The sequence below is a fragment of the Amblyomma mixtum genome, chromosome 8 (assembly GCF_055824585.1).
Source record: "Amblyomma mixtum isolate Tamu chromosome 8, ASM5582458v1, whole genome shotgun sequence".
NCBI lineage: Eukaryota > Metazoa > Arthropoda > Arachnida > Ixodida > Ixodidae > Amblyomma > Amblyomma mixtum.
This window is the reverse complement of record NC_143019.1, coordinates 29,353,725-29,377,473: the sequence shown is the minus strand read 5'-3', so window position 1 is coordinate 29,377,473 and position 23,749 is coordinate 29,353,725. Positions and strand designations below refer to the sequence as shown.

Here is a 23,749-nt window from a genome sequence, read left to right as displayed (position 1 = left end):
AATAGCCATATAATTTTTTTAGAATTTCTAAAATCCGCTGACCCTTGGCGGTGTGGCCCCTTCTAGTTTGCTGACATCGTGCCGAAATACATGTGTTTTCGCGAAGCATGTACGCAAAACAACGCGCCAAGTGCACGTAACTAGTCAAAGTAGCCAAATTTTGTCGAGCCACAGCGCCGAGGGTTTCGAAATTCAAAAACTGATGGCTATTACTAACGACCGGCTACAAAACCCTAACTGCAACCACTAGCGTAACAGTTATAGTTGAAAAGGTAATTATCAGAAATTTGTTAAGCGGATAACTAGTTAACAATGTTTTACTGCGTTCTGATGTCCTTCAGCGCAGGCATTATTGTGCCCTAAAAGCCACCTTCATACTTAAAAAAGCCTATTTCCAAAAATTTTGGTTCACCTTCGCTGATACTCCTCGTACATATATGTGACAAAAAGTTACGACTGCGTATCGTATTCACATTTAGTGGTTTTTTTTCCCCCCTTCTTTGTATAATGCTTCTGCTGCTAGTGCCAAAGCAATGTCTTGGGGACAGTAAAAAAAAAAGAATATATCCCGGGCTGTAGACACCCGCGGAAACAGTGTGTAGGTTTCTGAAACGAACCCTTTGCTGGTTAAGTTCGTTGGCGCACATCGTTTTACATGCTGCCACGAACAAGAGGCTCCATTCAGTTGGCGATCGCATGCCGTAAAACATCGGATATATAAGCGGAAATAACGGAAGCCTGCGTCATACAAAAGCATGACCCACGTACTCCGAATACTCTTGCACGCCGCATTCGGCGTATTTCTCAAACTTTACCGCATATTTCGTGGTAAAAGCAGTCTAACCTCCGCCGATACACGTTCGAAAGACTTGAGCACCGAGCACCGACTCAACCGATGCAAGCACTCTTCAAAACCAACGCGACCGACTAAATCTAGAGCCGCTAGGGAAATCCCGGCGAACTAACGACAGGCGGGGAATCAATACTCCCGCTAGGGAACTCCGGCGTCGGGGAGTCTCGCGGACCAGACATGGGTACCTGCGTTCCCTAGGGGGCGTCACCCCAGACGCGGTGCTGTCTGCTTCTGGCGTGTCGCAAGCGAGAGTAACGTTCCGGCCTCCGCGCCTGTCTGTCATTGTTGTGCAGTGTTTCGCAGCGTTCTTTCGGCACAACTGTGAAGTGATAGACGCCGGCACAATAGAAGTAATCGATAACGCACGTAGCCCTCGTTTCACTCCAGCGGTGCAACGGAAACGGGAACTGGGCGGCTCCGTTCCTCAATCGGGCAGCGTGTACTGTACGTTTAGAAGAGCGCCTGCTCCCATCGGAAACGCACGTACAGCCAGCCGGCACTTGCGACGACCACGCCAAGAGCAACAACTCGCCCGGTTTCAAGTGCGGGGCGATCGCGGACGTAAAAGAACTGACATCGCCGCTGGATACCTAGACTCGTCAGGTGCGTATTCTGCGTTGGCTCACTTTATGTCTAGGCGTTCACGATCCCCTAGTTTCTCCGTGGAAATGGGTGATCGTCACGTAGGCATAACGGGGTTTGTTCGTAAAAGGACAGGCGTCCGGTGACAGTTGCTTCGTGGATTTTGGAAATGCACGTTGAAGAAGTATTGAAGGCGTAACAAATTATTAGCATACAGCCATCGATTATCTGAAAGCATGAAAGTAAAGCATAATTTTTTTGGTAGTGTTATTGTCAGTCTTGGGCCCTTAATGATTCATGTTCCATACAGATTTAAAAATAAAGGGAACTTGGTACTTGAACGCGGCATGAATGTAGTATTTCGTACGAATTACGATTGTACAAGTACTTAAAAAATACTGTCTCCAGGTTCCTTTTCTTCAGGGGTAATGTAGTTTATTTGTACATTCTTTTCAAGAAAATTTAGTTTCTGGATTACTAACGCTTAGAAGTTTTTTCATTTGTTTTCATTGTGTACGGAACAACGTAAAATATAGACTAAATCCCGCTTCTACCTAATTGTTGTTTTTTTTGCCCTCCGATTGCGACTGAATCTGTCCGAGCAGCTTAAACCTGAATGCTGCTGCTTACTCATAACTGAACTAAATCGTCAATATGGAATTTACTTTATTTATTTATTTGGAATACTGCCAGTCTTTGGTTGAGATTTTAGCAGGTGCGCGTACATGCATCACATTTAGCAAAAGATAATTGTTATAACAGCATCGCAAAAGACAGTAACCTAGACAATTCATATTGCAAAGGCAACAGAAAAGGAGTTGACAAATTTGCGCAAGTAACTTTCAAAAAGACGCATAAAGTTCAAAAACGGAAACATGGGCACAGCGGACTGCCTACTCCATGAAATAGAAGAATTGGAGAAACGTTTGTATCCACGCCACTGGTATTCAAACCCCGGCGTCTAATTCGGAACAAAAAATGAAAATGAATCACAATTAGTAACGGCTGCTTCCAGGCAGATCCATTCTTTCGTTACTAGCGGGGAGAAAGAGTGCTTGAAAGTGTTGATGTGGATGGTTAGCAGATATGTGTGCTGGTTCGTTAATGCCCTCTTCCGTGACAGTGAAAGTTGCTTTGATGATTTGACCCTAAACCTGTTATGAAGGAGATGACATAGAATTTAGTCGCGGGCGCTCTGCCTTTGTTGATAGTGTTCCGAGCCAGGAGGTTAAAGCTAGTTCTGTTGGCGAGTCTGTATCTGTTTTGAATGAACCTGAGTGTTTTACGTTATATTCTTTTAAGTCGTAAAATATTAGTTACAAACTCAGGAAACCAAGCTGTGGTAGCATTTTCTAGTACAGGTTTCATAAACGTTTTATAAGCTGAAGGTTTAGATTCAGAAAGGGCAAGACGAAGATACATTAAAAAAACGGTTTCCGTAATCCACGCGAAAAGATGTTGATGAGTTTGCCGGATTAAGATCGTTACTTAGCGTAGCACCACTGTATTTGTAGTCAAGGGTTCGACATGAACCGGTCCAGAGTGGGAGTCGAAGAAAACATACTCGCCAGAAAAAGGTTTTAATACATCACCCTTCGGGTCCTAAACATGGCGTTTAAGGTCCCGAAACGTCGTGTTTTAAATTCTATGGCGAATGTATGTTTTCTTCAACCACATAAGTGCTTGTGTTCATTAACAAACGGGCAGTGGAGTTGACTTTTCTGGTTACTGCGACTGGAACAGTTTCTTCATGCCAGTCTGCATCTGCCCGTTATTACACCAATCAGCAAGTTTTTGTACTACGTTAATTATGGCGTGATCTTAATGGCTGCTGATTAGTGTGTAAATTGTACAGTCGTCAGGATAAGGTTCTTGTTATAGTGAGTATCGGTGGTTACGTCATTAATAAAATAAGATGCAACAGCGGCAACATCAACTCAGGGAAACAACTAGGAAAGAAGAAGGGGAGTTCTCAGTGCTTCCCTAGGGCAGAACCCTGAGCAACTCCGGATGTGACTGGTGCCGTTTTGGATTAGACTTGATGACACAAAACGAATTGTGAACTTTGACGTAAGAAATCTTCAACCCAAACCAAAAGTTCTCCGTCACCGATGAAACTGCGTTTTACTTTCATTTCCTTAGCCCACTGTTCAACTCTGAGTCATAAGGAACCACTTCTTCAAATGCGCAGCTAGACGAATTCTCATGTGTATTGCTCTGAGAACTGCAATAGTGCTCTCACAAGGTCTAAATAAATCCACGCCTCACTGAGAAACAAGCAATGAGTCATTTTAACCATTGTTGTCTCACTCGTATTGGTCAAATAAAGAAAAAGTATACGAGGAACACCTGCCAAGTTCTTTTACGGCAAGGACAAAACATCAAGATTGAAGTGAAAAGACGTTACTGACAGAAAGCAAAAATAAAAAAATTCTTGCCATCAGAAAACCAAGATGAAATAAATGCCAGCCCTATTCGTCTTCCTGCGCGCGAGAAGAACGTAAATGTCTGCATAAAGTTTCTCGCCATATTTGCTCCAAAAGCTTGTTCTTTGAAGGGCATTAGAAAGGGTGGCGGCAAGCATCAATTTGAGTGCAAGATCGTAATTGTAATTCTTGTTTCATCTCCGTAATTAAGTCTGTGTCAACAAGGGTTTTTATCTACTCAGCAAGAACTGCGGCTTACTCATCGTTAAACGTCGGGACCAATATAATATGATTCTCTTCCTGTTGTTTTCCATTCGTACCCCAAGTGGATTGGCCGAATCGATATTGATAGCGGAGGTGTGGAGAGTATAAGAACAAAGCTGGAGCAGAATCCTTCGCACAGGCCTTTGTAATCGTACGTATACGACCGGTTATTGAATGACCGGTGCTTTAGTTCTCGTATCACCGGCATGGGCCGCCGCAAGAGCCAATGACTATCCATGTTCATATAGTTATCGACGAATGGGCTCCGGTGATTACGTTCGACTGCTTATAGCTATTTCGTTAAGGGAAGTTTGAAGATTGATGTTAGTCACGCGATTCACTTTTTCGCATCATTTTCGGTGGTATGATCGCAGCCTGTGATACCATATGATACGCGACACACCTTTCGCGTCGCTCGGTAATTAATCGCGGCGCCACCTGGCGACATTTTACATAAATTGCCCCACGCGATGTCCGCACCTTTTTTTTCACTGTCCTCATTTATTGTACACTGTAACTGCACTCATTTCGTACTCCTTGCCCTGTAACCAGTGTATTAAAATTGGGCACCCTGACCGGGCCATAAGTCGGAGATTCAGTGGCGTGTACTGTCACGCCACCTCACAGACGATTTCAGACGAACTGCTTCGGAGATTCGGTGGCATGTACTGTCAAGCTACCTCACAAATCGATTTCAGACGAACTGCTCAGCGCTGTTTAGAGCAGGGATATAGCTGATAAATAAAGTTTGCGGGGCACGACCTTTGGCTAGCTTCCCAGCTCATAGATGGCGCCACCATCTGTCAAGCTTAGCGAAGTGAATAGCCTGCTTTAAAAGCTATTTTGGTACCTTGTATGATTACAGAGCTCAGACTGGCGCTCACTCCTGACGTCACAGGCTGCAGTGGTCAATGTTAACAGGCAGAAATAATGGATCGGGAAAATATCGATAGCAAAATGCAATACTGGCAGGGCCATCAGCCTGGCAGGCGATTCGACGCACTCAAATACAAGTGAGGCCGAAAATATCGATTGGAAGGCAAAGGGGACTCAATGGATGACGACACCCCTTGGGTGCTTGCCTGTCTATTTAATGATCACCGACTGGAACCATTCATCATGTACTGTGGTGGGTGCCAGGCCGCACACCGTTGGCTGTGTAGGTCTTCAGGAATAATTGTTACTGTTGCTCTGTTGTTCGTGCAGTAGATGAACCACAAGAGAAGAAGAATTGCAGGATGATCGTCAACTTTCAACTAATTCAATTATTAGCTTAAAACGAAGAGAATGGCTGACAATGCAGGCTAACTGAAGCTCACCTGGTATACGTTACTTATGCTCCCGACAGCACGCACGCAACAGGTCAGAACAACAAACCAACTGCTTACATGCAAAAAAAAGAAAAGAAAGTTACGGAACCTTTGCCAACAATCTTATTTATGAACTGTGCAAACTACCCAGGAGGATGGCTGACACCATCGTTTTCACTCTTTCTTTTTTTATGTGAATGTCTCAACCATCGCTAGAGCTTGTCTGACAGTGATTAAAGAAAACTATCTCGGTTCGCTCAAAGAATGGTTTCCAGTCGCACGTGTCAGAATACATGGCCTGTTGTGAACGCGCTCTGCCCATCAGTGATGAATGGCGTTCTCTCAGATGAGTGTTTATGCATCTGCCCGTTTGACCTAAATATGCACTTCCATTGTAAAGGAAAATACATAAACAACCTCTTCCTGGTACTGCTGAGCTGTTGTATATCTGTCACTTTTGCTGTCATTTAACTTAACAAACCACACAATCACTCCACCGCATTTGTCGTGGCTTTTTCGTTCGTTTGAAGAAAATGGCTTAACAATCATCAGTGTCTCCACCATAAGCTCGTCCGGAGCCATGACAGGACTATATGATGATGATGATTATGTCTTCAATCTTAATGGCACATACCCACGGCGGGAGATTGGCCAGGGTGCATATATTTTTTTCCCTTCCTGTTTCTTCGTTTTTCTCAACTGCTGTCTTCCCGTGTAACTTTGTTCCATTTCTCAATGTGTTTTTTTCTTGTTTTTGTATGCTCACTCCCAATTTTGTAGAAAAACACTTATAAATTTCCTGTATTAACCTAATTCTTGTTTGTAAATTTCGAAAATGCCGGCCGTAGTATTTATTATATGAATTCATTTGCCAGTACACCATGCGAGCAGCTTGGGTCTGTAATTTAAGGTCCACGCCAAAATGTAGAAGAGCCATATGTATAAACCAACTGTGTAAACCCATTGTATAAACCCATGTATGAACCCATATGTATAAACCATATGCATAAAGCCATATGTAAGGGCGCCACGTTTGATATCCTGATTTGATATACTGATTAGTCAACCGGACGTTGGGTGCGAAGAGCAAGTACTGCGGTACCTGCTTTTCTCCTTCTCTGTCACTTGTATTAATGCTCTCATTCTCTCTCGTTCATTCTCTCATCGTTTCATCCAACGAACGCGACGACGCGTCACCCCTATTGCTACCTGTTGTTTTGCCCACGCCTCAGAGCACGCGCGCCACTACGCAGTCGAGACGAGACTGCTCCTCTGACTCATTGCATTGTCGCGCCAGACGCCGTACAAGGTCGCGCGCCAGCCTTGGCACGCTATTTTAGTCACGCGCATCTCGGTCACGCTTCCGCTCCCTTTTCTGGAGGCCTCAATACGGTCACGAGTGTGCGTGCGTGTACGCACGGTATATTAGCAGTGCGGAAGAAGCTACTTCCTCTTTGTTTGGCCTCGCCAGCTTTCTCCGATTGTGTGTGGTACAAAGAGATGAGTAAAAATTCAGGGGGCACTTTGGCTGTCTAAAGTGCTGCAAGCCGAAAGCGTTTCCTGGCGCACTGTTTGTTTTTATTTACTTTGTTTATTTTTCATATTTTTTATTTTTGCTCCTTTTCTTGTTTTTATTTTTATTTCCATATCTTATCTTTATTTTGTTTTTATTTATGTTTATTTCCTTGTTTTTATTTTTATTTTTTCTTTCCTTGACTTTATTCCTTTTATTTTATTTATGAAGCCCATGCATTCACTAGATGAGCCTTTATTCATGCTCGAACCTTGAGCCTTCGTGGCGGACTGGTAGCGTCTCCGATTCAAATGCCAAAGGCCCTGGTTCGATTCCCACCCTCGGCGCAGTTTCTTTTTAAGCAGTGACGCCGAAAGGCGGACAAATCTGCCGAGACTGCTGCCGACGCGTCTGCTAACGACAGTATAAGGCATTAAAGGCTTTCGCCTTAATACAGAAACGCGGTAAAAAAGCTTCAAAACCAAACTGGAACCTAGCAACTCCATGGCTTACTATTGTACAAGGCGAAATAGTCGCTGCTGTGCAATCATACTTGTGCACAAGCACTCAAGGGAAAGCGGCAAACGCGACATTCTTTAAAATGTGAGCAATCACTTGTAGCGCATTTGCAGGCATTTGACCCACCCCGATAGCGAGTGGCCCTAACTCAACTGGCCTCACTTTGTTAATTAATGTGTTGTCATTAGAAGGGTCTTTGCAAGCGGAAATGGCGACCGCCGTCCGTGACGCGTGACAACTCGGATATAAAGGAATTTCGTGTGTTACATCGGATATAACGAACATTCGCGTCTTCACTTCGCATATTGCGAACTTAGCGCGTTGACCTCGCTTATAAAGAACCTAAGTGTTCCACCTCAAATATAACCGACTTTAGTGCGTCAACCTCGCATATAAGAGCACGTTAGGCTGCTAACGCTTTCAAACGGTCCACCGAGGATGGCTTTTTTTATGTACTTTTTTATTGCACATCCTAACGAATGTCGTCGACTTCATATCCGTCTTGGCATACTATTCGTCCTTCCCTTCAGTCCACTCTAGTTTCGGTATATACATCGTAGCTCAAGAAAATCAGGACACCAAAACTAAAATACAAGGCAAGCTCCTTTCAACTCCTTCTCCTTGCTCCTTCCTGCTCTTGCTCCTCCAAGCAACTTTCAACGGAAGGTTTGCTCAGACAGGAAGGGAATAAGTACGCGTTGAAATGAAGACGATAACCGGGCATGCTGAGAAAATTCTAATAGCGCGAAAACACGCTACGCTACGGTGATAGCTGGAGTACTAACGCACGTGGCGCCAGCTTTTATTTTATTTTATTTTATTTTTTCAGTTAAGAGTGTGAGCGAAACGTGAGAGGCAGGCAAGGGAGCGAGCGGGATTGTAGAGGGCGCCGCGGAGCACAAGCGATAGAAGCGGCGAACGCTGACGTGGCACCCAGTACTAGTCTCGGCGAGGCGCTCGTGGCGGAGACTTCTGGCCAGTTGCATGTATGACCAACGCTGGGGCGAAGACGGAGTGAAAGATTCTGCGTGTAAGCAAGGTGCGCGAGCTATTAGGTGCTAGGAGGCCGCAGTAGTTTCGTCGCTAGTAGCGTAATTGCATAAGCATTTATCACATTAGGATTTTGGCAGAGTCATTTCATCGCCGTTTCATTTTACTGCACCAGCTTACTTTTGGTCGGCTGCCGCAACTACTTAATGGTTATTGTGCTCAGGTGCTGACCCAAAAGTCGCGGGTTCGATCCTGGCAATGGCCGTCGCATTTCGATGGAGGCGAAATGCTCAAGGCCCGCCTGCTGTGTAATGTCAGTGCATTTTAGCGAACCCCAGGTAGTCAAAATTTCCGAAGCCCTTCAGAACGACGTCGCCATAGCCTGAGTCGCTTTGGACGTTAAACCCCTTAAACGTACGAACTAACCATTTTCCTGTTTTGTAATAGTTATCGCATGCCGGCTGGCTTTGATTTTTCAGCACTACGATTTGTGTAATCTCCGTACAATTTTTAGCGACGCAAAAAGAGGCAACCTTCGCTATGTTCAGTGTCACCAGTATCTGCATACTCATGTTTCTGACATAGAGGAGTCCCTACTGAAAGTTTCCATATGACAAGTTTCATATTTCCATACGATTTGATAAGAAATTTTATGGAGTTAGTGTGGAGCATATGGAGTCGATATCGACAATATGGAAACACTTATGGAAACTTACGGAATCTATATAGACATAATTTACATTCTATAACAATCGTTTAAAAGTTGTGTCGATATCCTATGGACTCCGTATCAACAAGATATGGATTTCCATATATTTTTTATATCTTATTGATTCCATGTTCCAATAATTCCTTACGAGCGGCTCATATGGAATGTTTAAGTAAGGTAGAAAAGCGAAGCAAGGTTATACATTCTTGGTCAGAAGGCTTCACAGATCAAGTCACTGCGGACCTGGATTGACGTGAAATATTTGGAAAACCCCAAGGCTGCTTCACCTACTATTTCGCATAAAATTCCACGGGGCTCATGGGAGGCAAACTCAGTGAATATCTCCGTCGTTAGTCGGTGGCTTGTTACCAAACTTGTCTGATTGAAAGTTGGACTTACGTGCTCTGTGCAGACTATAATTTGTGGCGGTAAAACTGCGGCAGTAAAACTCGAGGGAACCCAGCACCATGCTTTATTTTCTATGGTTTACATGACACCAGAAACGTTAAAAAAATTACACTACTGGAAATAAAATCTTTCTACGCGTGTATGTTGAACAGCGTGCTACCAAGCTCACTCTATCGATAAATCTTATTTCCTGCATTCGCTAGCGAACATGAACAACCATCCCGGACGTGATGTTAAGAGTGCGATTTTCATCTGACACAAATAAATCGCCGCAAGTTCTCGTACTCCAATAAATACTTAAACTGGCAATGTACACAATTGTGCCAACACCGCCTGAAAGGATCAAACGTCATAGCGCACCGCGCAGCTACCCTCATACCTGTGAGTTCGTTATAGATTACGGGTAGCCGATCAGCATTTCTGCATGCTTGCCAAAGGCGACACTGCGATCATTACAGATCCCACACTTGCCGCCTGTCCATAGGGTATCACGTATGGCCCCTACATCCCGCTCGAGGCAAAGTTCTTTGCCGCCCCAAAGCCACCTATCTGCTTGCGTTCGTGAACACTCCATAACCATGGTAAAAAGGGGAACAACAGAAGACTGCCTTAAGATAGCATCTGTTCTTCCCCACATACCAGGACGCAAGACAAATTCGCGAGTTATATTTCATTTATTGAATAATCCTTGCATGACGTAATCATTTCCATTCGTTAGTATACTAGAGGCCACTGCGCTCAGCTGCTGCATGCATGATCCGAAGAGAACGACGATTCTGAAGATGTCTTCCTCCGCTGCAGGTGGCCACTACACGCCTGGAAGACAAAAGTAACAACACTTCACTACAACCATGGCAGCCAACCCGCTCGGAGAATCTGTCCTGGGTTTCTCCATAGACCTGTACAAGCAGCTTGTCTCGCAAAATGGCCACAAAGGAAACGTCTTCTATTCTCCGTTCAGCATATCCGCTGCACTTTCAATGGCACTCGCCGGTGCACGTGCCAATACAGCCACGGAGCTGTCTACTGTTCTGCGGGCAGACGCTGGCAAGATACATAGTCAATACTCCGACTTTTTCTCCAAGCTTGCCTCCTACGCGGACCACGTCAAGCTCCACGTCGCCAACCGGATGTACTCTGAAAAGACCTTCCCTGTCCTGGAGAGCTACCTGTCCCTTCTTCGAGAGAACTACCGAGCCACGATCGAGTCCGTAGACTTCAGAAACGACTGCGAGAACGTTAGACAGCAAATCAACGCCTGGGTCGAGAAAGAAACTGAATCAAAGATCAAGGACCTCTTGCCTGGAGGGAGCGTTGACGTCTTTACGTCACTTATCCTGGTAAATGCGATCTACTTCAAAGGCTCCTGGACATCACCCTTCGATGAATACGCGACACATCGTTCTGATTTCCATCTCGACTCGAAGAACAAGAAAGAAGTCGACATGATGTACAAGAAAAAAGCTTACAGGATGTGCACCAATGACGAACTGGATGTAGCTGCCGTCGAGATCCCTTATCGAGGTGGCAAGACTTCTATGGTCGTGCTGCTGCCAAACGATATCGAAGGGCTGTCCAAACTTGAGGACCTCTTGACAGCCCCTAAACTGGCAGACCTGATGAAGAACCTTCGCAGCGGCGTCGACGTGGAACTTTATCTTCCCAAATTCAAACTGGAACAGACGATTGGCCTCAAGGATACCTTGAAAGCTTTGGGAATCAAAGACTTCTTCAGTTCAGAAGCTGACCTTTCTGCCATTACCGGGAAGAAAAATCTGAACGCTTCCGATGTGATCCACAAGGCCTTTGTAGAAGTCGACGAGAAGGGTACAGAAGCTGCCGCAGCTACCGCTATGGTGATGGTGGCCTGCTGCATGTCTACCTCTGTGCCCGTGACTTACAAATTTGTTGTGGACCGGCCCTTCATGTTCCTAATTCGTAGTCACGAACCGGAAGTCGTGCTCTTCATGGGCTCCGTTCGCGAACTGTGAATTTCTCCAATAGTCTTGTAATGCCGTAATGAGGATGTTTTTCGCGGTATGTATGCTTTCTTTATCAATATCTGCTGATACACCTTTTCACTGCATTGTAAAATTATTGGTGGCGCTATAATAAAGCTTGAACCGAAGAACTGCACATTCCGCAGTTGTCTGGAAAAAACACCGCCACGAAAGGTGTTCGTTAGTAGGCCGCGTGAAGCTGCCACTTATCATGCACTCGGTTGTCTTCGGGTCTTGATTCTCCAATCACCGCGTGCTTTCTGACTTTTACGTCTGAACCATTGCACATGGCTGTTCGTCTGACTGTTCCTACTTCTTCAATAATCACTTCAGCCACATTTGCTCATTTCTGAATTTTGCACACTGTCATAAAAGGCTGTGACCGTCTCTTGTGGTTGAGCCTGTAATAAAATTAGATGCATTTTCGATCATATCATCTCTGCGTGGGCAATTTCGTAGCAATGACGACGAAAGACTTCGCTTGCATATATGTATTTGCATAGCAGGTGAATATGTACAGCATGATGCAAATATTAACAAATCAAGTGTCATGCGCCCGCTGAACATATACGCAGGGACCGCTGGGGTCACCCACGTTCTAACAGGCCGTCACTTTAGTTGGGACTCGTGCTCAGAGATGGCTCGTCGGCACTCGCCGGGCGCTCGTCAGTACTTTAATCCCAAGCCACGTCAGCGAAACATTAGCGCCTTGGACCCGCTACTAACGAGCGTCTAAGGAGCGGATGACTGGATTCCAAGGCACTCGATGCGTGCTGGAAGGGCAGGCGTAGCGGAACAATGGGTGTGATCCGGTTTTTCCCGTACTTCTCGCAAAGGCATCTTCAGAAAGAGACAGGAAAGGTCGCCTTTTCCCGCCGTCAGCGCAGCGCTGACGAAGGGGTTAGCACCTCGTGCTCGCCTGAGCTCCTGGGACTGCCGCCGCCGTGGTGGCTCAGCGGTTGTGGGGCTCGGCTGCTGACCCGAAAGACGTAGATTCGATCCCTGCCTCGGCGGTCGCATTTCGATGGAGGCGAAATGTCAAGGTCCAGTGTACTGTTCGATGTCAGTGCGCGTTAAAGGACCTCAAGTAGTCTAAACTATGCGTAGCCCTCCAATATAGCGTCGCTCATAGCCTTTGGTCGCCTTCGGACGCTAAACCCTCTAAACCATCACCTCAGACTGCCGGAGTTGGCCACCGTGCGAACTCTTCCTTTCCAAGACTATGGGCGCTCCCACGATACCACTGCAACTACCTCTACGCCGGGTGTCGTTGAATGATTATACTATGAAGAAATTTAGATGAACTCTCACGTTACAAAATATAAGGCGCCGTCATCTATAATCTTTATCCTTTTGTCCTAAACAGTGATGGCTACGGCCAACACTTTCCCCGGCATAAATGGCGTCTCCATGACCTTCGGCATCATAGTGTGTAATAACTGGAAACCATTGGTTAACCTATGGCTAAGGCGAATGTTATTCTGTTTGGCCGGAGAGGTGGGGCATCTCGACAGCGTCCGCTACACGGTGACGACCGGTCGACTTTACAGTTTCCATTTCCATTGAATGACGAATGGTAGATGCAAGACTACGGAGGAGGCTGGCAGTGAATCTACCATTACTTCATTGTACCTGAAGAGGGAAGAAAGTCTGGAGGTTTCGCTTCCCGCCTTTTTCTCTTCATACAAAATTTGCATTAGCAGACGCACGTTCCTACAACTCGCCTCTCCGACTTTTTCTTCACAGCTCTCTCTCTCTTAACTTGTAGCTGCCCAGATGACTCTACGTTTGTCTTGCTATCCCTTCTTACAACCTGTAATTTTCCTCTGCTTCGAATTATTTCCTATCTTTCCCCTAACTTTTCTTATTGCGTCAACCATTTTACACTGAAAAGCTTTACGGCTAAGCCGCAGCTCCTATGCCCCGCCTGCTTCAAAAGCATTATCCATAGCTTCTTCGTCATCATTACGCTCACTCGAAGCTGCCAGCTCTTCTCGCTTGGGCTTCGGTGCAAGTGAAATGACATTGGATAAGCCGAGGTACGCGCTCTCAGGGTCAGTACATAGAGCCTTGGGACGTACAGTGCGTCCTAGCTCCGCAGTGGACACGCTGGCTACAACATCGGAAGAACCTGTATGTCCGTGCTTCGACGTGTGCCCTAACAGGTATCGCTGGAAAACAGCTGTGTGTTCTGCATAAAGTTGCGTGTCCGCCTGCCAGTTATCGCGTCGTGGGCCTGCACCATTTGTTGACAGCTTCGGCGGAAGTTGCTAATACTGAAGGCCACTAGTAAAGTTCCATGCTCCCTTTCTGCCGTGTCTGCAGAGCCATGTGCCATAGGCGTGCAGTCAGGCAGATGGCATCATCCGTATTTTCCAAAACCCGGATACCGAATTCTTCTTATACGGAAATGTCTCTGGACAGATATGTACTTGTGCCGAATGGTTTTTGTAATGAAAAACAGCTACCAAGGATCACTATAGCAAGAAATCCTCAGTTGAAGAAATCGAGTCCGCACCAGTGCCTATACATATATAGCCATATACATAAACCCTGCCTACCCTTAGCCGCGATTCATTATGCTCTTATGACGCCTTATTTTATTTCCACCGCACATCTTAGTATTCTCACAGCTATCGCGAACTCAAGGCAATATTAACAATCTTGGCTTTATTTCTCGACATAACAGCTGAGAAAGCGAGGGTGGAACCAAAGACTACCTATGCCGATTTCTCATGGCACAAAACTCATGGCAGAAACAAAAGCAACTCATGGCCAAAATAGTCACAGTGAAAACATCTACTCGCCGTCTAGATTTCCCCCGGATAGTTCGACAGCCCTGGCAGAGGTTAAGGGAACACCGCCATTTAATTGCCTGTGGTTCTGCACGTAAACTAGAACGAAATACGCTGCCACTTTTCCGCTCTCCTATTGAAGCTTTGTTCTTCCACCGATAACGAAAAACTTCGCATCCCTAACCGCATCTATCCTGATGAGATGATCCCAGTACTGGACAGCTACCTGTCCCTGCTTCGAGGCAGGCACGGAACTACGAGCGAATCCGCCGACTTCAGGAACGACTTCAAGAATGCCCGGCAGCGAATCAACGCCTGGTTAGAACAAGTCAATGAATCAAAGATAATTAGTTTTCTTTCCAGGGAAGGCATAAGCGACTTCACCATCATAACGTTTGTGAATGTTATCTACTATGATATATAACTCCGCAACACCGCTTTTGTTTCTAACTTGTCTTCACTGCGGTAGCCGTGTAGGGCGCTCTCTTTCCTGAAAACTGCTTCGCAGTGTTCTCTTGTACGAAAACTCCATTTTTATTCTTGCAGCAAACAATAATGTGTTCGAGGTGGCCTTGAGCGTGAGGCAATACATGTCACCATATGTATGTGTCATTAACTTTTCCTATAGAAAGACTTGAGTCCTACAAGATTTGTCCGCATATACCAAGGCCCGCGCGCAACACAAAGCCCTTGTGCTTATAGTTCCGTCGACTTAAAAGAGCCAATTTGGGAAAATTTGTGTACTGACAAATCGTTACCCAAATTCTCTGCGCCTGAAGAGTCATCCATCCGAAAGGCTAGCCCCGCACCTTCTCATGGCAGCCGATGTTTCCCCTCTCTCCCCATGACTTCTTTTCAACATGCTGTCACAGTGAGTTTCACCTTGTAAGGCTCCGGCACCAGAATTTTTTTTGTGTGTGAAAACTCTTTGTTGTACCAACCCTGTAACATGCGCGCTGTTGTGCGATATATAAGCTGACCATAACGGTCTCTAGGATGAAGATGTTTTATCTTCGTTTTATGCATTGTCTTTCCTTATATATCTGATTCGTCGGTTTTTGTGTACTATAACCAAGGATGTTCCTCTTGATTGACATAATAAAGACTAATTACATGTACTATCAGAGCAAGACCGCAAGCCAGTTGTCTCGGACGGGGTTTTATATTTTAAGAATGCCAGCACGCAACTCAGTTGTCTCGGACGGGGTTTTATATTATAAGAATGCCAGCACGCAACTCAGCGTGTAACTGATGACTGCGTATACTGATTCCTTTTTTTAATTCTACAGCGAAATCATCAGAGCCAAGTTTCCACAAGGAATTTGAAAAGAAGAAAAAATCTTTAACGAATTTCCTTTTTTACAGGTACCGAATGAAACTATGGCCACCAACCCACTCGGAGACATGGTCTTCAGCTTCTCTCTAGACCTTTACAAGCAGCTGGTCTCGCAAAATGGACACTGTGGAAACATCTTTTACTCACCGTTCAGCATTTCCGCAGCCCTTTCAATGACCCTGGCCGGAGCCCGCAGCAACACCGCCAAGGAATTGTCCGCTGTTCTGCACGTCAACAGTGACGAAATACACAACCAGTTTTCGAATGTTCTTTCAAAGCTTCATGCTTCAAGTGATAACGTGTACCTTCGCATTGCAAACCGGATCTACGCCGAAGAAACGATCCCAGTCCTGGACAGTTACCAGTCCCTTATTCAAGGCAGCTATGGAACTTCAATTGAGGCCGTCGACTTTAGAAGCGACTACGAGAATACTCGGCGCAAAATCAACGCCTGGGTTGAGGAGGTCACAGAGTCAAAGATAGCGGACCTTCTGCCCAGGGGAAGCTTAAGCGACATCACTACTATGCTCCTTGTGAATGCCATCTACATGAAAGGCTATTGGAAGTCGCCCTTTGACCCCAGTGAGACGCATCGTTCACATTTCCACTTAGACTCGAAGAACAAGAAAGAAGTCGACATGATGTACCGGAAGCAAGCCTACAGGATGTGCTGCGACGAAGAACTTCGAATCGCGGCTGTCGAGGTCCCTTACCGCGGCAACAGTGTATCCATGGTCGTGCTTCTACCCAACGACGTGGAGGGGCTATCTAAGTTTGAGGATCTTTTGTCAGCTCCAGAGCTTGCGAATCTATTGAAAAGTCTTCGAAGCAGCATTGACGTCGAGCTGTATTTGCCCAAGTTTAAGCTGGAACAGGCTATCAGCCTCAGCGGAACTTTGCAAGCCATGGGGGTTAAGGATCTATTCACTTCGAAAGCTGACTTCTCTGCCATCACAGGCAGGAAGAACGTTGCTGCTTCTGACATGATTCACAAGGCTTTTGTTGAAGTCGATGAGGAGGGCATAAAAGCTGCCGCTGCGACTGCTGTGACTGTGGTAGACGGCTGCATGACGCGTGCGCCGCAGGTCACCTACAAATTTGTTGTCGATCGGCCATTCATTTTTCTCATTCTCAGTCACGATCCGGAAGTCGTACTTTTTATGGGCTCAGTTCGCGAATTGTAAACGAACCGAGGCTGATTTTTATGCATTGGATAGCTTATGTGTCTTACTTTTTCTGTATGTGACTGCCCCATGGGCGTCCGGAGGGGGGGGGCAAGGGGGGGCGGCTGCACCCCCCTGGAAAATCACTCACTCGAACCGTGAGTGATGGCCGCACGCCAGGGGCGGTGGTGCGCTCAGCCAAAAGGGTAAAAGCAGCCCCGCTTCGACTCTTGGCCACATCTGCGAAATGCCGCGTCCGGGCGCGCGTCGTTCCGCCGTTTTCAAACCACGCCACCGCCAGCTCTGCTGAAGGACGACCTGTTGCAGACATGCAGCGGCACCGGCGAGCATGTGTTTCGAGATGGGTGTCTGTTTCTTTGATCTCTAGAGAGATAGCGACACGGAGGCAGACAGTGCACAGGGCACAGGTCGCTCGCTAGAATCAGGATACGTTCGTACGCCGGCCACCGATGAATTCTTGAGGGGGGAAGGACAAATCAGCCGTGTCCACCCCCGCTTTGTCGGGCTGCTCAGGGGCAAGCGGGCGACGAGTTGGCGCCGCCGCCGCTCGCTGTCTCCTCCGATCCACGGGAGAGCTCAGTGCGGTAGAAGCGCCGCTTTCAGAACCTTCGGCAAAGGGGATTAGCTGCTTTTGTTCACGGCGACGCAGTCTCCAGAGGCGCCCCCACACCAGCGTTCCTTGTGTCTTCTCCGAAAACCAGCGCCTTTGGTCAACGCAGCCCGATGGCGCCTGCCTGGCTCGCCTGTCACCTCTGGCTGGGCCTCAAATCACAACAGCGCCCATGTACTGTGCGTGTCAGTGCATGGTAAAGAGACCCAGGTGGTCGACATTATCCGAAACTCTGTACTACTCCGTCCCTCATAGCCTGAGTCGTTTTGGGGCTCTGAACCCCATAAAAGCACAAAAACAAATTTTCCGACCGAATTAGTTGCGGGTGTCCCTTCCCCTCGGAAGTCGCGCGGCGTTCCTTACACCCCAAAAGTGCGCATTCGTGGATATTGTGGCAAGTAAGCCCTTGCACGTGTGCGCGCCTCTGTGTTTGTGCTTCGGTGTTTTTAGTGGCGGGTTGTCAACGAAGGTGAGAACAACGAACAACCAAGACAGCGGACGAGAAAACGACGAGCGGCGAGCAGTGTGTGTGCGGTTGCTCGACTGTGCGGATGCGCGAGCAAGATGGAGCGAGGTGTATGAAGCTGCGAGCGTGCATTTATCTTGTAAATAAGTTTTCGTTGTATATATAGTCATCTTTTGTTTTCAACGTACTCGTTCAACCATTTTTCCAATCAATATATATGATGACTGTGCACTGAGAGCGTGTAATGAAGCACAGAAATGAATTTATCACCCGTGTAACTACGCAATTCGCCCAGAAAAATCCGAGGCGCCTACAGTTGCTGTTCAAGGAAGACTGACTGAGTGACTGTAGTTGCGTGTTTGTGAACATATTGCGCTGTGTGCTGGTCATCAATTCGGGTGAGTCGAGAACCCGTATGCAGTAAGACTGAGCACTTCGAGTATTGATAGTATCTTTTTGCATTTTTATTAATTTTAATTGTTTCTTTGTTGATAAACTCCAATGTATCTCTACAATCCGCGCTTTAATTTGCTGCTTGTAATTTTCTTTCATGTGTGTATTTTACTTATTTTTTATTTATATATAAATAAATAAATTTACTCCGCGAATAGTGCCTTTTCGCTACGAATATACCCCCCCCCCCCCCCCTCCGGCGCCAACAACCAATGGGCCCCCCCCCCTGCAAAAAATTCTGCGGACGCCCTTGGACTGCCCTGACGACTTCGGTGCAGTATTTTTTTTCTGATACAATAGTATGTTTGTGGAAAGAGAATAAAGCTCGAAGCAATAATAATTACTCTTTATTCACATGTTTAATGGCTGTGTGCAGCGTATTCCGCGGAAACCGGTCTCCTAGTCAGCGACTGTATTGGAACCTCCGGTACGGATGTAGGTAACAGGTCGAATCCTTATACTTTCTACTTTCGGTTGGCACTCATGATGGTGTTGGAGTTTAAACTGGGTCGGGTTTCCATATATGCCGTTGTCTTCCTAATATCAGTAACAAAATACTCCACCGAATTTTTAGGTGTGAGGCAGTAGACCAAAAAAAAAACTCAGTATTTATTCTATTTCAGCGCGCACCCTTGTGATCCCTGCCGGAATGCGCGTAAAACAGGACGCATGGCACAGTTCAGTTGGCATTGTCACCCAGCTTCATCGTGAGACGCGTGCGGTTAGAGCGTGGTATGCCTGTGTGTCACTTGCCGTTGGGGAAGTCACAAGTATTCATCTGATTATGAACGAATTCTGGGAGCCACTAGCTATCACTAAGAACGATGCCGAATCCGTCGGTGAGTGATGCCTTCGTTAACGGTGACGACGGGAGCAGTATGCTTGGCTCGTTTGGTCACATGAATGAACTTGCACAACCGGCAACATTGATGGAAACATCGAGGAGCGGTGTAGAGTGTAAAGGGAGCGCGACGAGTATTGATACACAGACGGGCCTCGGGTATAGAACTGGAAAAGTTCAATGAAACTTTATTCCATTCCGCTGTACGCTTTCTTAACTTATGCTCTGTTCACTAATTCCGTTCAATTTTTTCTTTAACTTTTTGGTGGATAGGAAAGAAAGTCGCTCACTAAAATGAAAACTGTGCTATAAAAAATGATAGCCACTTTGACTTCGTTACAGGATATCTTTCATCTTCTTCTTCTTGTATAGTCGAGACGGCTGACTATCCAGGCGGTTCACTCAAGTCGAGAGCAATTGCAGCAATTTTAAGCGAGCTGTCTGCTGCTAATAAAGTTTCTTGAAGATTATAGGTGAAGAAACCGTTGTGAAGGCTTCGTATAAGAACGCCCGGGAATGTGTTCGACACCCTGTTACTTTTGAATAGTGTTCGCTGGAATTGTAGTTGGCGCGCACCGTGTCTGTAGGCTTGACAGCTAGCCCATTGTTACTGTCAAGCGTTGTTGATCTTGAAGTCATCTATCCAACGATCTACATTTTAGAGCAGCTGTTGCATGTGTTATAACTCTGAGGCGTTGTCTTTATTTTAATTACTTTGACTGTAATCTTCATCAGCACAGGAACCTTATTATTACAATTATGCACTGTTGAGGACGGAATACTGTTATCGCAAAGAGAGTGGTCCGATATTTGGCCGCGAAACATCGTAAAACAGCTCAAATGTGCTTAACGCCTGCGGTTGGCAAAAACGGTACGTTCCTACGGCACGGACACAAAATGCGTGTCAGTCATCCGCTTCTCGCGCTTCACGAGGCCAACGAATACAAAGTCGTTCAAAGGTGAATACACTAATACGGTTTCCTCTACACATCCTCTTTCGCTTGCCAAAGTTTTTGCGTACAATGCATCTGCGGTAAGGCCAGCATAGAAACTTTTCTGGTTAATAGGCGTCGTTGTTTTAGTATGCTCTTGCAAAGAGCTCCAGGCGGGCAGTTCTATCCATCAAGGTACTTTTTGTTACTGTAATAGACCGTTCGTCAAACTGCATAACAAGACTTTCGTTTATAAAGGGATACAAACATAGAGCTTGGCCTGAATCGATTGATTACCGCATTCAAACGGCAAAGAGACTACTGTTATCAAGAACGGTTCTTTTATTTATTTATTTCTTTATTGTACCCTCAGGACCAAAGCCATTACCGAGGAGAGTGGATTGCATAAGATAAAACAAAACAATGAATACAATAGAGTAAAATGTTATTGGAACACCAATTTAACTTCCTCCTGAATATACTCAGTTACCTAGTGCCTCGCGAAAACGTTGGTTATCTTGAATAGCTGCAATATTAGGGGGAATGAGGTTCCACTCGACGGAAGTCTGGGGGAGGTGAGACTGACAACAGGCGTTGGTATGACATTTCGCAATCCCGACCTTGTGACGATAATACGCTAAGGAAGACTAGAAAACAAAACATAGTTGCATCATCGGCCTATTAAGGCGAAAGCATTTAATACCTCATCGTTGTCGGCAGAAGGTTGTCAGCAGAGGTGTTACGCTTTTTCTAGTCAAACCAGAAAAAAAATTTTTGTCCAGGATGGGATTCGAACTACCATCCTTCCGTTCCGCCGCCGAGCGTGCTAATGGCTACGCTACTTGCTGCCAACGCATATGTAGTTCTTCTTGTCTAGGACGCTGGAGAGCGTTTGCAGAAAGGCGTCGAATCAGACGCATGCCTCCCAAACGCCCTCCACTGTCTGTAGCATTTAAGATTCACAAACAGTTGTGTACTTAACATCTTAACTACGCATCAGTGACACAAGCAGCAATACCGCTCTTAAGGCTTTCGCCTCACCGCACTTTAGGTCACCAAAGTGCCCCCCCCCCCCCCCTGAATGTTTTTCGCATCGGCCGGTGCGTCGACAATGAATGTATTGCGCGGATTCCAGAGGCTATGTGACACCTCCATTCATTTCAGAACAACGGCAACCGATCCTTCTTCGTGCTGGCGTCACGAGTTTACGGTGACAATTTTGAGGTGTTTTTTTTTATTTTCAAGGAAAACCTACAGAATATGTCTAGTTAAATATCCGTACTTCGTAATTCATACTGTACCCTCTCCTCTTTGATGAGGTCGTTTAATTTTTCTCGCAGATAACGGAAACCATGGCCACCAACCCTCTCGGAGAGTCGCTCCTCAACTTCTCCATCGACTTGTACAAGCAGCTCATCTCAAAAAGCGGCCGCAGTGGGAATGTCTTCTACTCCCCGTTCAGCATCTCTGCTGCGCTCTCGATGGCTCTAGCAGGTGCACGGAACACCACTGCCAAGCAGCTCACCGACGTCCTGCACGTCAACAGCGATGACATCCACAAGCACTTCTCCAGCTTCATCTCCCAGCTGTCCGGATTCGCCCCTGACGTGAAGCTCCACATCGCCAATCGTATGTATGCTGAGGAGACATTCCCAGTTCTGGACACCTACATCTCCCTTCTGCGGGACTCCTACGGCGCCACGATTGAGTCTGTTGACTTCCAGAATAACTGCGAGAAAGTTCGACACGAGGTCAATGCCTGGGTAGAGAAGGTCACCGAATCAAAGATCAAAAATCTTCTTCCTGAGGGAACCGTAGACGCCTCAACCATGCTAATCCTTGTGAATGCCATCTACTTCAAGGGCCTCTGGAGCTCTCAGTTTGATCCCAAGTCGACCCATCGTTCTCATTTTCATCTGGACTCGAAGAACAAGAAAGAAGTCGACATGATGTACCAAAAGAACGACTACAAGATGAGTCGCAGTAATGAGCTCGAGGTCACGGCTTTGGAGATACCGTACCGAGGTGGAAAAACCTCCATGGTTGTTCTTCTTCCTGACAGTGTCGAAGGTTTGTCCAAACTTGAGGAGAGTTTGACCGCTTCGAACCTTTCGGACCTCCTGAACAGCTTGTGCGATGACTCTGAGGTCGAGCTGCACCTTCCAAAGTTCAAGCTGGAGCAGGCGATTGACCTGAAGGAGACGTTAAAAGCCATGGGGATTAAGGACTTCTTCACGCCGGCTGCGGACCTCAGGGGAGTCAGCGACAAGGGGAATCTGGTGGCTTCGGAAGTTGTCCATAAGGCCTTCGTGGAAGTCAACGAGGAAGGCACCGAAGCCGCAGCCGCCACTGCCGTTCTGATGATGTGTTACTCTCTTTCGATGGCCACTCGATTTGTTGTCGATCGCCCCTTCATGTTCCTCATTCGCTGTTTCGATCCTGAGCTCGTGCTTTTCATGGGGTCCGTTCGTCAGCTTTGAGCAGCTGTATGAAATGAAGAGTAACATAGTCTCACGTCGATGTTTGCTGCAAAGTCCGTCTAGTAATGTATAATGACTTTCACAAAGCGAAGACGTGTACGTGTATTCTGCCTGCAAATAGATTTATAATCTCCGTAGTCTAAACAAAGCGAAATTGAGATATTTTTTCGTAGTTCTCTAGCTTAAGGTTGCCGAGGTGTCTTGCGCTCTAATTGAATATAGGCGCTTATTTGTGGTACACTGAATGGTGGATATATAGAGGCGCTTGTAATGCCTTGTAATAATAATACATATGTAATTATTTGGCGATGCATATGGTGTGATTCCTTCCTTTCTTGACTGCGTATTCCGCAGCAGAGAATCCCGTCTAGGGGCATGTCTAGGTATTGGATACTGGAAACATGCATCACGCAGAATTAAACTGTATCATGAGAACTCCGTCAATGTCGTTTTATTCACGAAAGTATCTTTGCAAAGCACCCGTGCGGACACAGCATATGAAAATTACAATCACATCAAATATTCTCTGAGCCCACGGGGCATGCTCTCCTACTCGTAGAGGTCCACCCCAAAAGACAACCTCCTTTGCCTCAAGCAAGAACTCAAGAGTGTCAGAGCAGCTGTCTGGGAGAGTTGGTTGGTCATGACGTAACTGGTAGCGCTCGACACACAAGGACGCAGCAGTGTGGACAACACATGCGATTGCTTTTAAAATAGTTAGCGCTTATTTTGTCCAATTCGTTCCTGCCTTGTTTGTCGGGCGCTACAAGTTGCGTGTCGGCAAAGGGGTGCTCCATTCCACACTACATGTACTGACAGATCCTAAAACAACCTAACTCCCAGGAACAGCCAAAGCTCTCCTCACTAAGGTACAACCTGAGTTTGCATTCGCAGACGACCTTTTCACAAAGTTTGCGTTTATGGGTATTTAACGTCCCAAAGCGACTCAGGCTATGAGGGACGCCGTAGTGAAGGGCTCCGGAAATTTCGACCACCTGGGGTTCATTAACGTGCACTGACAACGCACAGTACACAAGCCTCGAAAATTTCGCCTCCATCGAAATTCGACCGCCGCGGC

At 46.4% G+C, this 23,749-nt stretch overlaps 1 protein-coding gene and 5 pseudogenes across 6 annotated transcripts in view; all 6 read left to right on the top strand.

The window, feature by feature from the left end:
* The first annotated feature begins 1,317 nt into the window (after nucleotides 1-1,317).
* LOC149331851 (iris pseudogene) lies at nucleotides 1,318-23,106 on the top strand (annotated as a pseudogene). Its single transcript, XR_016285112.1, has 2 exons — nucleotides 1,318-1,456; nucleotides 21,532-23,106. The product of XR_016285112.1 is annotated as an iris pseudogene (transcript).
* LOC149331845 (ipis-1 pseudogene) overlaps nucleotides 1,318-23,749 on the top strand; it is a 54,342-nt pseudogene continuing 31,910 nt past the window's right edge. The window contains exon 1 of the transcript XR_016285110.1: nucleotides 1,318-1,456. The product of XR_016285110.1 is annotated as an ipis-1 pseudogene (transcript). The remainder of the gene's footprint in view (nucleotides 1,457-23,749) is intronic.
* LOC149331849 (iris pseudogene) overlaps nucleotides 1,318-23,749 on the top strand; it is a 32,962-nt pseudogene continuing 10,530 nt past the window's right edge. Inside the window, exon 1 of the transcript XR_016285107.1 lies at nucleotides 1,318-1,456. The product of XR_016285107.1 is annotated as an iris pseudogene, transcript variant X1 (transcript). The remainder of the gene's footprint in view (nucleotides 1,457-23,749) is intronic.
* On the top strand, nucleotides 1,319-11,710 carry LOC149331853 (iris pseudogene; annotated as a pseudogene). The gene is made up of 2 exons (XR_016285109.1): nucleotides 1,319-1,456; nucleotides 10,376-11,710. The product of XR_016285109.1 is annotated as an iris pseudogene (transcript).
* LOC149331852 (iris pseudogene) lies at nucleotides 1,336-16,951 on the top strand (annotated as a pseudogene). The gene is made up of 2 exons (XR_016285111.1): nucleotides 1,336-1,456; nucleotides 15,735-16,951. The product of XR_016285111.1 is annotated as an iris pseudogene (transcript).
* The window catches only part of LOC149331846 (iris-like), a 44,656-nt gene continuing 22,259 nt past the window's right edge, over nucleotides 1,353-23,749 (top strand). Inside the window, exon 1 of the mRNA XM_089556904.1 lies at nucleotides 1,353-1,456. The gene's annotated coding sequence lies outside the window, so the exon portion shown is untranslated. The remainder of the gene's footprint in view (nucleotides 1,457-23,749) is intronic.